The sequence below is a fragment of the Cupressus sempervirens genome, chromosome 5, assembly GCF_028749045.1.
Source record: "Cupressus sempervirens isolate cs-2001-9-10 chromosome 5, ASM2874904v1, whole genome shotgun sequence".
NCBI lineage: Eukaryota > Viridiplantae > Streptophyta > Pinopsida > Cupressales > Cupressaceae > Cupressus > Cupressus sempervirens.
Genome location: NC_143122.1, coordinates 712069850 through 712080790, shown reverse-complemented (window position 1 = coordinate 712080790; position 10941 = coordinate 712069850). Strand labels below are relative to the sequence as shown.

Below are 10941 nucleotides of genomic sequence, written 5' to 3'. Positions count from 1 at the left end.
AATATCAGATGAATTGTAGTGAAGTTTTTGTCAACGTTGTAATAAATTCGAAGATTCTAGATTGCCTAATATGCCTGCACATAGAGAAGAATTCTGGAAAGGCTTCTGTATGGTGTAAAGTAATAAAAAATCTTAGTTTATTTTTTGTTGTGAGCAATCTGCTGTAGCAGAACAGATGGATTTTCTTATTTTTTAATCATATCTTGTTCAGCTTTTACATAAGGTTAATTGTTCAAAAAGGGGTCAAATAATCATAATGAGTTACTAATTGCTTTTTGGCGCGAAAGTGGTCGTGATAATTCAGTAGTACACAATAGATTAAAGACGTTAATTAAAAGACAATAACTTATTTTGTCTTAAAGGTATGTTTTAATTAATTATATTATATTTTATTAATTTTTAATTGTTTTGGTTTCAAACCACGACAATACAAAAACTTACTTCACGGGCATTACGACGCGAAACTTCATCTCAACTCATAGATGAAGTACTGCGGCGAAAACTCACCAGCTGGAACTTCAGCCGAACTGCAGCGAAAAATGGCGGAAATGTTGGAGTTCTGGATCAGCACCAAGAATAATGACAGAAATGGAAATTATCAGCGGCACTACAGTGGCCAAAAATTATTTTGATCAATTTAAATGCAAAAACCCTATACGGTGTTTTGATCAGTTTAAATGTACTAGCAGGGATCTGGTCTCTTGCCCTTGTGCTTTGCATTTTGTCATTTCCATGCCCAGGAATCAGGTGTATTGCCCCGTTGCTTTACATTTCATCATCTCCACGCCTAGGTATCTGGTTTCTTGCCACTGTGCTTTGCGTTTCGTTATCTACGTGCTCTTCATATCAGGTATCATAGCCAGTGCTTGCACAAAAATATTTTGTATTTGACATTTATTTTCAGGGTTCTCATTTGCCCTCTCATATCTTTAAGACTGATTTCTTCATCAACAATATTCAGTCTTTTTCCACAGAGTCCAGCTAAGAACATGGTGAATGATATTGCAGAAGCAGATTAATGAAGTTTGGGGAACAGAGGAGGCTGCATTGTTAGGGCTTCAGACATTGAAAATAAACAGTGCATTGTGTAAGTACGCTTCTCATAAAATACCTCATAGATATATTATAAATTAGATAGGGTTTCTGAATGAACGGCTATCCATGTGCAATTATTATGGCTTTTTTGTATGAGTTTATGATTTCCCATTTGATCTAGTGGCCTTTAGATAATTAGGGGGCAGTTTATCTTTTTTTTTAATGAAAATGGTTATCTAATTATTATAAGAGGAAAAAAGTAAGAGCTTCTAGATTTTTCCTTAGTTCTCTGCCGGCTCAAACTCTTAAATCTAGATCTAATTCTGAACACCATGTAAGGGTTGAAGATCATAGGATTTGAATACAATAAATTATAACCAGAAATTCAACTCCAGACTGCTTTAGAAAAATATACCTCCTTGCCTGTGCTCACCCTAGCCATGCTATATCGTTGACTAAGATTTAAAACTATTCAAATCCTACATCTTAGAGTCTGATAAGGTTACATTGAGTTTAATTTTCAAACGCATGTATGCTGGTACCGAAAAACTCATTTTCATTGCTCGGCACAAACCTTACCAAAGATGGTTTTTCTGATGCATTTACTCTAGTTTCTGTAGCCATCTGGAGGCTCTCCAAATTCTATTTTATTCCCTTCAGCTTTTAGGATTTCAACTATATTTGTTTAAAAGATGTTTCCTTTTCTTAGATGCAGGGATGCAACATGTTTCCTACAATAAAAGTATTTACCTCTTTTTTGACTCCAATCCAGTTTAACCCTGGTGTTTTCTTGACCTTTCTATCCGTCATCACTCTCTGGACTCTTTTGAAACCATCCCACCTTCCAACAAATGCATAAATGTTTGACAACAGCACATAGTGTGCAGGATTCTCAGGCTCCATTTAAAAAATGTGCTCTGCTGAAATTTCTCCTACTTCAACATTGAAATGGATTTGACAAGCCCCAAGTAATGGCCCCCATACAATAGCATCCGCTTTCTTTGGCATCATTTGAATTATGTCCCAAGCCTCATTGAGATGGGAAATACTTGAAGAAGATCAACCATGCAAGTGTAATACTCCACTAAAGGTTTGATGTGGTAGTCCTTCCTCTTGCAATGAAAGAAATGCCAACTAGACCCACATGCCATCAAGCACACACAACCCCAATAAAGTTAATATGATCAGGTTCCGTGCTGAATGGTCCATATGTTCAAAGAGATGAAGAGTATCAAAGGTTGAACCATGCATGGGACAATGTACAATCGTAGAATTTCATGACACAACATCCCGTTTAGTCATTTTATCAAACAACTTACTTGCATCCTTTATGCTCCCACATTTAGCATATACATGTCTAGGAGGGAATTCCCCGCAAAGACATCAGATAGAAAACCACTCCTAATTATGTCTTCATGAACCTCTCTACCTTCTCACAGAGCTGTTAATTTGGCACAACCTAGGAGAAGACTGGTAAGAGTCACATAATTTGCCTTCACACTTGTAGATTGCATTTATCAATCAAGGGCCCAGAGTAGATTAACATTTTTCTTTCACTATTATCCAAATAAATATTTTCTAATGATGTTCGAATAAAATGTCTAAATGGATTTGATCTAGAAGTTATGGATCAATTTAGCCTTTAAGCTTACCATTGTTTGTAAGATTTTCTCTAGGATGTAGGTTTTTTTCATGTCTGGACTCATCTATGACATCTATTATGTTTTACTTTGAGAAGATGCTCTTGGCCCTGCAACTTTGTGATTTAATTTGATAATATACTACTGTGCAGTCCCTATGACCAATTTTTGGCATTGAGAGGGATCAATCTTTACATCAAATGAAACTATTAGTATTTGTCATTGTTATCCATTAACTGACACTAGCAACACTCCTAATAGGAATAATAAAATCCAACTTCATCCAATTGTGGCCCTGATGAAACCAAGGTGACTATAGTTATTAAATTTGAAAGAGTTTGATAGTAACTCATTAAAAATGAAATTTCCTTACCCTCTTGGCATTTTTCTTTGCAGATCTGGATGTTACCTGTTTAGCAAGTTATCTTGCTTGTAAAAATTCAATAGTCTTATTTGCAGTATCTTCACAATATGGTTGAGACCTACACAATGTCAATGTTTACATTTTAGATCTATCAGTCTCAAAAATATTGTAACAGGAATATTAATTTAGTGTGCCTGAACACTAGTCCTTGTGGTAAATAGCAGCGACTAGAAATGATTTGTCATTAATGCCACTGGGCTAATAATGCAATTGTACACAATATTCATCAATAGAACTATGTGCTAAATATACCCAATTGCTAAATTCACAAGTTCAATACCGTAGATTATATGACTCTATTAAGCCATGGTTTTCTCAAAATTATAGAAGAGAATGACAAATTAGAATAGGAAAGTTTCTCCTCCCCTTAATGAAAAGACCCTTCTCCTCGTTTATTGTTTAATTTGGAAGTTCTAGAATTGTGATGGCAAAGGCAAAGATGAAACCAAACAGTACGCTCCATCCAGCTGTGAAACGTGTTGTAGCTCTAAAGAAAGTGTGTCAAAATCGTAAACAACTTTTTGAGAAATCCTGGAGTGGTTCTTCAAAGCCATCTCCTCATCTGGTTTGTTATTTGGTTTGTAAGTTCAGTTTTTTTTTATGGCAAAGGCAAAGATGCACGTGAACAGAATGCTCCATCCAGCTGTTACAATTGTTGTAACTCCCAAAAAATCATGTGTAAATCCAAAATAACTCCTTAAAACATCCTTAACTGGTTCTTCTACGCCATCTATTCTTTTCAATAGAGTCATGATGTCTCTGAATTGCGATGCTATAAACCCATACAAAATCCATGCAACTGGGGATGCCCAGTAGTACCATCTCCACCACACTGGAATTTTCTACAATATGAACAACAAAGATCCAGTCGAGAAACTTTACTTTGTTTGAAGAAAAATGTATCCACTTTCTATTGATACTTATATTGCTAGGAATTATGAATCCAGAAAAAAAAACATCTAGATTCCATAGAACCTCGATGACACAATTGCGGTTATATTCTCATTAGGAGTTAGAGATCCCATAGAATGTGTAGTAAAAGAATGTAAAGAACATGAAAAACAAAATCTAGAAGAATTTCACTGTCTACCACTCAAAGTCAATCATTGCAGACACCGATATGCCATATAATACTGCTTGAACAAATACATAGGGTATCTTGATCAACACCTGGTGCACCCAACATTCTGTGAGTTACTAATAGCTTCATCATTAAAAATATAAAACAGTTAAGAAAATTCAGATAACATTATCAAATTTCTAGAATCCATTTGAAGGAAAATTTGTTTTGGGATTAGATTGTGTATGTTTTTCTGTATCGATGTTTTAGATTACATTCTGTTGTCCATCATCAGTGTGAAAGGATGTAAGAATAAAATGATGGTATTGAATAAGTATGATTCGAAACGTTAATGCTAAAAAACATACAAAATCAAATCTAAGAACAAATTTTAAATTCAGATATTACCGTATTAGGAACAGTGACTTGTTTGAGCAGAGGCATAAGGGAGGGTTGAATACATCCCTACTGCCTTTTCTTTGTAGAAGACTATTCTTTCAACATCTATAATAGGCTGAACTGATGAAGCATTGTTCATGCCAATAATAAGACGGCTGCAAACATGGATCCCATTGTATTCGTTACATTCTCTTGCTCTCCCTTGTAGATTATAATACAAGTTTCAAAGTCAAAAGAGATGAAATTGGATATTTAATGTAGATTATGCTCTAAGAAAGCAATCCATTTCGTACGTTTTCTTTGCTAAGTCCCTAGATAATTATCCCAAACATTAGAGTGGTGATTAATGTGAGAAAGAAGCGAATTGCATGGTACTCTAGGTTTCTCCAATATGACCAATTCTGCTTCCATAGGCAAGCCCATGCCTTCGTTAGAAAATTTTGTGATAATTGTGATTTGAAATGAAGATCATTTGACCTTGGAGCTGGTATGCTAAGTTCCTTGATCAGTGCCTTGTTTTGCCTGCATCATGTCAACAGCCACTTATAATCTTTTTTCCAATATATTATTAAAAACTAGAAATATTTTACTATTCCATCCTTGCATTCTCTCATACTAATGATGGGCCACAGAGTGTGATCTGAAATGTTGATGCTAACTAAACACACAATCAAATCCAGAAACAAAAGTATACATTATAAATTCTTATTTAGCTAATCATATAGAACAAGGATAGAGTTCACTAGGGACTCAATAATAAAGTAGCTCTTTTTGATAGAAATATTACATGAATGATAGAAAACAAACTAAGCTTCAGATAAAGACCATCAGATAGGTTTAACTAATCATTTGGTAGTTATTATCTTTTGGTTATTGATTGCAATTTTATTTGTTTCTACTATATCGTCTCATTATTCCGAACATCATCAGCAGGCCTTTTGTTTTTATTTTTTATTTATTTTGGTTTATTGATTGTTTTGTTTAATTTCACCTAATGTTTTTGAAGTATTAGATAGCAGCCAAAAGAGACAGGGGGGCTGATCCCAAGTAACAAAAAAGTTGAAGAATCAGCAGGAGGTAACCTCCCAATTATCTACCCTATGCCATCTTTAAACTTCAAAAAGTAAAATATGTCCATAGCATAATTGACTATACTATCAGTCCTTAATCTAATGTGCATAACAAACTGTAAAATAAACCAGCAGCTTCTAAACAAAACACGACTATCAATTAACATAAAAATAAAAACTAAACCCCTGGGAGGTAGCAAGTTCATAGTATTGAGCATAAAAACCGTAGAGAAAATAACATTAGAACTAGGAGTAGCTGCCCTCTTCCTACCCTTGCTTGGCCTCCTTCTTTTCCTCAAGAACATTCTTGTCCGCATCCTCCCCCTCCACCTTAACCGGTTTATCCAGGATAGTTTTTAGCCAGACCTCTGCTAGAAACCCATAGATGGATCGGGTTGTCTTAGTAGCTTTGCCCAGGTCCTTCTCCTCCTTGTTAACCTACAAGAAGTATAAGGTTGTGGCCGCAGAGTGCTTGACCTTGGTGGAAAACTCCACCAAAGTATCGAATCTCTAGCAAATAATAGTTTGATTGTTAGCTAGGTCCTTCATAGTGATAGGCCAAAACTGGGGCAAATATTATGAAAAAATTAATGATTTATGATGGAATTCGGCTGGTCTATATGTGTCAATGCGAGAGTGTAAGCTTGTGAAAGGTGTTCGAGCAATATGCTGTCAAGGGATGTTAGTTGTGAGATGAGGGATTATGAATGCAACTAGAACACGCAAAATTGTATCTATGGAAAACTAAAGAAATCCTAGCGACAGGAACTGTCACTTCCTGGTGACAGGAACATTAGAAACAGAAACAATCTGTAATAAACATAATGACAACTCTTACGAAATTGTCAACTCAATCTATTTCATATGAAATATTATTATACAATCAAATACGGATATTAAACACATAAACTAATATACTGCGATTAAATCCATACTATGTAATGTCAAGCTAATTAACATACGAATGAAAACTAATTTTAATGCACTTCAAATATAACTAACAGAAAATAATCACCGGGTAACTTTAGAGTGGGCCCTTCCTCCTCAGCTACCTGGTGAAGAAAAATAATAGTTTTACACCTCCGAAATCATGCAAATATGAAACTTATATTTCAGAATAATAATAATAGTCTGTGTGCAATGCTGCGTGTTCTACAGGACTGTACATCCTCAACACTATATCTCGTACTGTTTATATATCTGCAGCCTTAACAACTTATTAACTGCTCTGATATACATTCCATATAAAGAATGGCTATCACATAGCAAATCTATAACAGAATTATGCAGCTTGTAAAGAATAGACAATTTGTTGTATCAGTTCATAAAATAATATTGTCTCCATCCACCATTTTTGAGCCATGGTTTTGATAAAGGTTCAGATGTAACAGAATACAGATATAGAGTAGATGACGTGTATTCTATCCACATCATTCATTAAAATGAATCTCAATTACAATGTCTTTTCCTAAAACCCATTACATAATTGTTAAGTTTTGGGCAAAGATTATTTATGTCCTTTGGCATGCAACTCACCTTCATGTCCTTTCCACACGTACATGCATTTGCATTTAGAATAATTGGAGTGAATGTCATTCGGTGGGTCATAGTTAAATGTGTCTAATCTCAAGTATGGAAAACAATCTGCGCATTGACTTGGTGACCTTCCATCACTTCTATAGCCCGTGACTACCAAATTTCTTGCTCCTCCATTCATTGGATAGGATACTGATCCGCTAATCCATTCATTGGCTCATCATTCCCTCTTGACATGTCTCAATCTCAACATCAATCCTTGTCAGTCATTGATGGTTCTTCCTTATGTATGAGATATTCACAAGTTGATGGACCTTTGTATTATATAACAAGAAGATACATAGTAGGTTACATGAAGACTTGCAACTCATAATCAATGTGCTAGATAAATACAATCACATCTTATTCATTCACATATTCTATCTAATAACTAGATTAAATATTACTCAAAAATATAAAATCATATGCAACATATAAGGAGAAAATGGAATATAAAATGGGGATTGAAATGAGTGCGAAGGCTTATAGGAAGGCTAAAATATGGTATGATTTGGAACATTAAATGCTCTCATCACATAGACTTCTCCAGCCTTTCGAGTCTTTCCTTATTCTGACTGTGCTTCCCTTTCTTCCCAATATCTTTGTTAGATTCTTTCCTAGGGGAAGTGATATCCTCCTGCCCACTCCTAGTTGGGGTAGCTTCCAGGGTGTCAGAGATATGGGAAGGCCTAAAAGGGTTGGGTGTTGGCTTGTTGGCTTGAGGCAATCTCCTCTTTCCCACAGGTTTGACCTCACTGTCGGACGACTTAGAGGTGGAATCATGCTTGGGACTTCAATTTTTCTAATTGGAGATGTTTACCGGTTCTCCTAGTGCTTTGTGAACCCTTCCTAGTATTTGAATTCGACTCTATGAGGTTAATTTTGACGTCAGGGTCCATTTTGATATTCAAGCCAAGGGTTTTCTTGAACTTTTTGTGGCTAGGGCCAGGGCCTAGGTCCAAGGAGACTTGAGGGGTGACAGAAGCCAGAGGGTTAACCAAAAGAGGTAGGTTTTAGGTTAAGTGTTAGATATATAGTTTGTTCAGAAGCCTTTGATGGATCAGGTAGAAAGTTTTACCCTCCTCATGTTTCCTCCTGGCAAATGCAATAACAGAAATGGGAAGAAAATGTGGTCAAGATTCCTGAAGTGATTCAAGATAGGGAAGCGGAAATGATAAAATACAATCTTCCAGTGAATGCAATAACAGAAATGGGAAGGAAATGTGGTCAAGATTCTTGAAGTGATTCAACGTAGGGAAGTGGAAATAATAGATTACTTGAAAGCGGTCCTCCAGGGTGATATATCGCATGATCACATAGCAGATGGCGTCCCAAGGTTTAGGGAGGGCTTCCCGTGAAAACTCTCTGTGCATTTGCATCGGTTCCTCCTTGAGGTTGAAATTTTTTTCGCAAACTGGCTTCATCGTTGACCTTAGCTTGGCTTCACCATTTCTTTCTTTCCATAGTAAATTCTTTGACCTTCTCTATGGTTTCCTCAGAGATCTCAAATCCCATACCATTGATAGTCACCCTTCATCATTCCAAGTTTGGAAGAATTGCATTGAGACAATTTCGTCTTGCTTCTCCATACCCTCCATATACGGTAAGAGGCTGCCTTCCTGTAAGTATACCATTGTCGCCTCATTGCTATGGATACCTTCCTCCACACCCATCAGTTTAATGTGATCACTAACACCCATGCCTTCTCCCAGTTTGACCACCAATTCTTCAAAAGACATAGCCTTGTTGTAGTTTTGGCAGTTACCGAATATAAATGAAAAGGCAATACATAATCATCATAACTTCGCAATGTTTCCCGAAAAACAAAAATCCATCCTCTGTGGCATGTGTGAGTGATCTCTTTCTATACATAAATGGCTGACACTAGCTGTGATTTGTGTGAGAATTTTGCAACTTGTCATTTTGATTATTAGTTTGTTCTCTATATCTCACTAAATCCCCCCTGTGCGTCCTTTTTTGGTAGTAATCAATTCTCATGGTAGTCAAAACATTAATGCATATCATCATATAGCGTTTCCAAAGAAGCCCTTTATGAGGTGCCTTGTCCCCACGCCCACGCGGAAAAATGGAAGCTCACCACCTATTTTGATTATTCATATAGCATTATTAAAAGTATGTTCCCTTTCCATCACCACTTGCATTAATGATGGCAATAATCTGATGTCCTCCCATTCCACTAATCTCATGACACCATGGCCAAATTTGGCCAGCTCATTTGCCATGCCATTCCTTCCCGATATATGTGTGCCACTTGGATCTCGTGAAAATCTTCCATCAACCTTTTGATTTCATCAATTATGATTTTAATCAACCATTTGCTTCGACCCTCTCCCTTAGTAGCCTTGATGATAAGCATAGATCCCCCTCAATGGCCACCTTATTGATTTTGTGAGCTCTCGCAATTCTCAATCTCCACAGGAGCGCCAAGGCTTCAGCTTCATTGTTAGATCCTTCTCCATAGTTTCTAGTATAGGCAACCACCATATTTTCCATGCTGTTATAGAGGACACCTTCCACTGCGGTGCTACCCATCATGGCTGATCCATCAAAGTTTAGTTTAAACCAAGACAGAGGGTGTGGGTGCCACACAGTCTTCTTTCTTGCCAAGAATTGTGCCATGATTGGGTCAACATTACAAGCTGAAGCCCATTTTATATCTAGATCAGCTGGGGGATTCGAGGGGGCTTCTAACACCATATCTTGCTCCATTCTTTTATGAACCTAATAATCTGCTGGGCCACCCTCAAATTGGTAGTGGCATGTTCCCTGAAGATCCTATTGTTCCTTTCCTTCTAGACATGCCGAATAACATATGGGGGGGATAATTGACCACAAGTTTTTGAGATATGGGTGAGCAACCAGACTGTTCCAATAAATAAATTGCCTCAATTCACTCTCCTGGACCTCCCGAAGTGCAAGAACTTCCCTCCACATAATCGTGGCAAAGGGCCAATAGATAAGAAGGTGTGGAATAGATTCAGCAGCTTGGAGACATAAAATACAGTATTTAGCGAGTTGACACCCTCTATACTGGAGGTTATCAATAGTGAGTATTGACCCATGCAAGGTTGTCCACCAAAAAAAGTTTATCTTTGGTAGGATCCAAGGGTGTCAGGCTCTTTTCCAATCAGCTTGGGCCACCTCCCCCCCCCCCAAACAACACAGGTAAGCAGACTTGATTGTAAACTCCCTTGACGGTGTGAGTTTCCACACCAGGGTGTCCTGAACCGGATTGAGGGGGAACCTATAGGTACGAAGAAAGTTCTATAGCTCCTGGGCAAGCCCCAACTCCACAGGCTCAAGGTTCTGGAAAGTAACCTGTTGTCTATCAGGGGTGATGAAGCTTTAAATCTGAGGGCCATAACATCTAGTACACTTCTCACGTAGCGATAAGAACATGGTATGCATGAGTGGGTTATCATGAATCCATTAATCATCCCAGAAGTCAATGGAATTACCATTCCTCATAATCCAATGACACCCATTTTTTAGGATCTTTTTGGTTTTAACCACATTGTTCCAGATCTTGGAGCCCTGGGGGATAAAATGTGCCCAAGGGACTTGGTGGGGAGACAATCCTCCAAGATATTTAGCCTTGATAATGTTGCACCAGCTTCCCTAGGAGCTCACCAAATTCCATCCAATTTTGGTTAAAAGGGTCTTATTCAAGTGTCATATTCCTCTTAAATTCAGATCTCCAAGATCTTTCGGTCGATA

General features: G+C 37.2%; 1 protein-coding gene across 23 annotated transcripts in view; it reads left to right on the top strand.

The window, feature by feature from the left end:
* The first annotated feature begins 427 nt into the window (after positions 1–427).
* The window catches only part of LOC149557977 (uncharacterized), a 46596-nt gene continuing 36082 nt past the window's right edge, over positions 428–10941 (top strand). For 6 of the 23 annotated variants that reach the window (XM_089832424.1, XM_089832421.1, XM_089832429.1 and 3 more), the window contains exons 1-2: positions 446–850; positions 1009–1087. The gene's annotated coding sequence lies outside the window, so the exon portion shown is untranslated. Of the gene's footprint in view, positions 851–961; positions 1088–5615; positions 5636–10941 lie in introns of those variants that run through there. The other 17 variants (XR_016364950.1, XR_016364952.1, XR_016364951.1 and 14 more) reach the window with 12 other exon arrangements.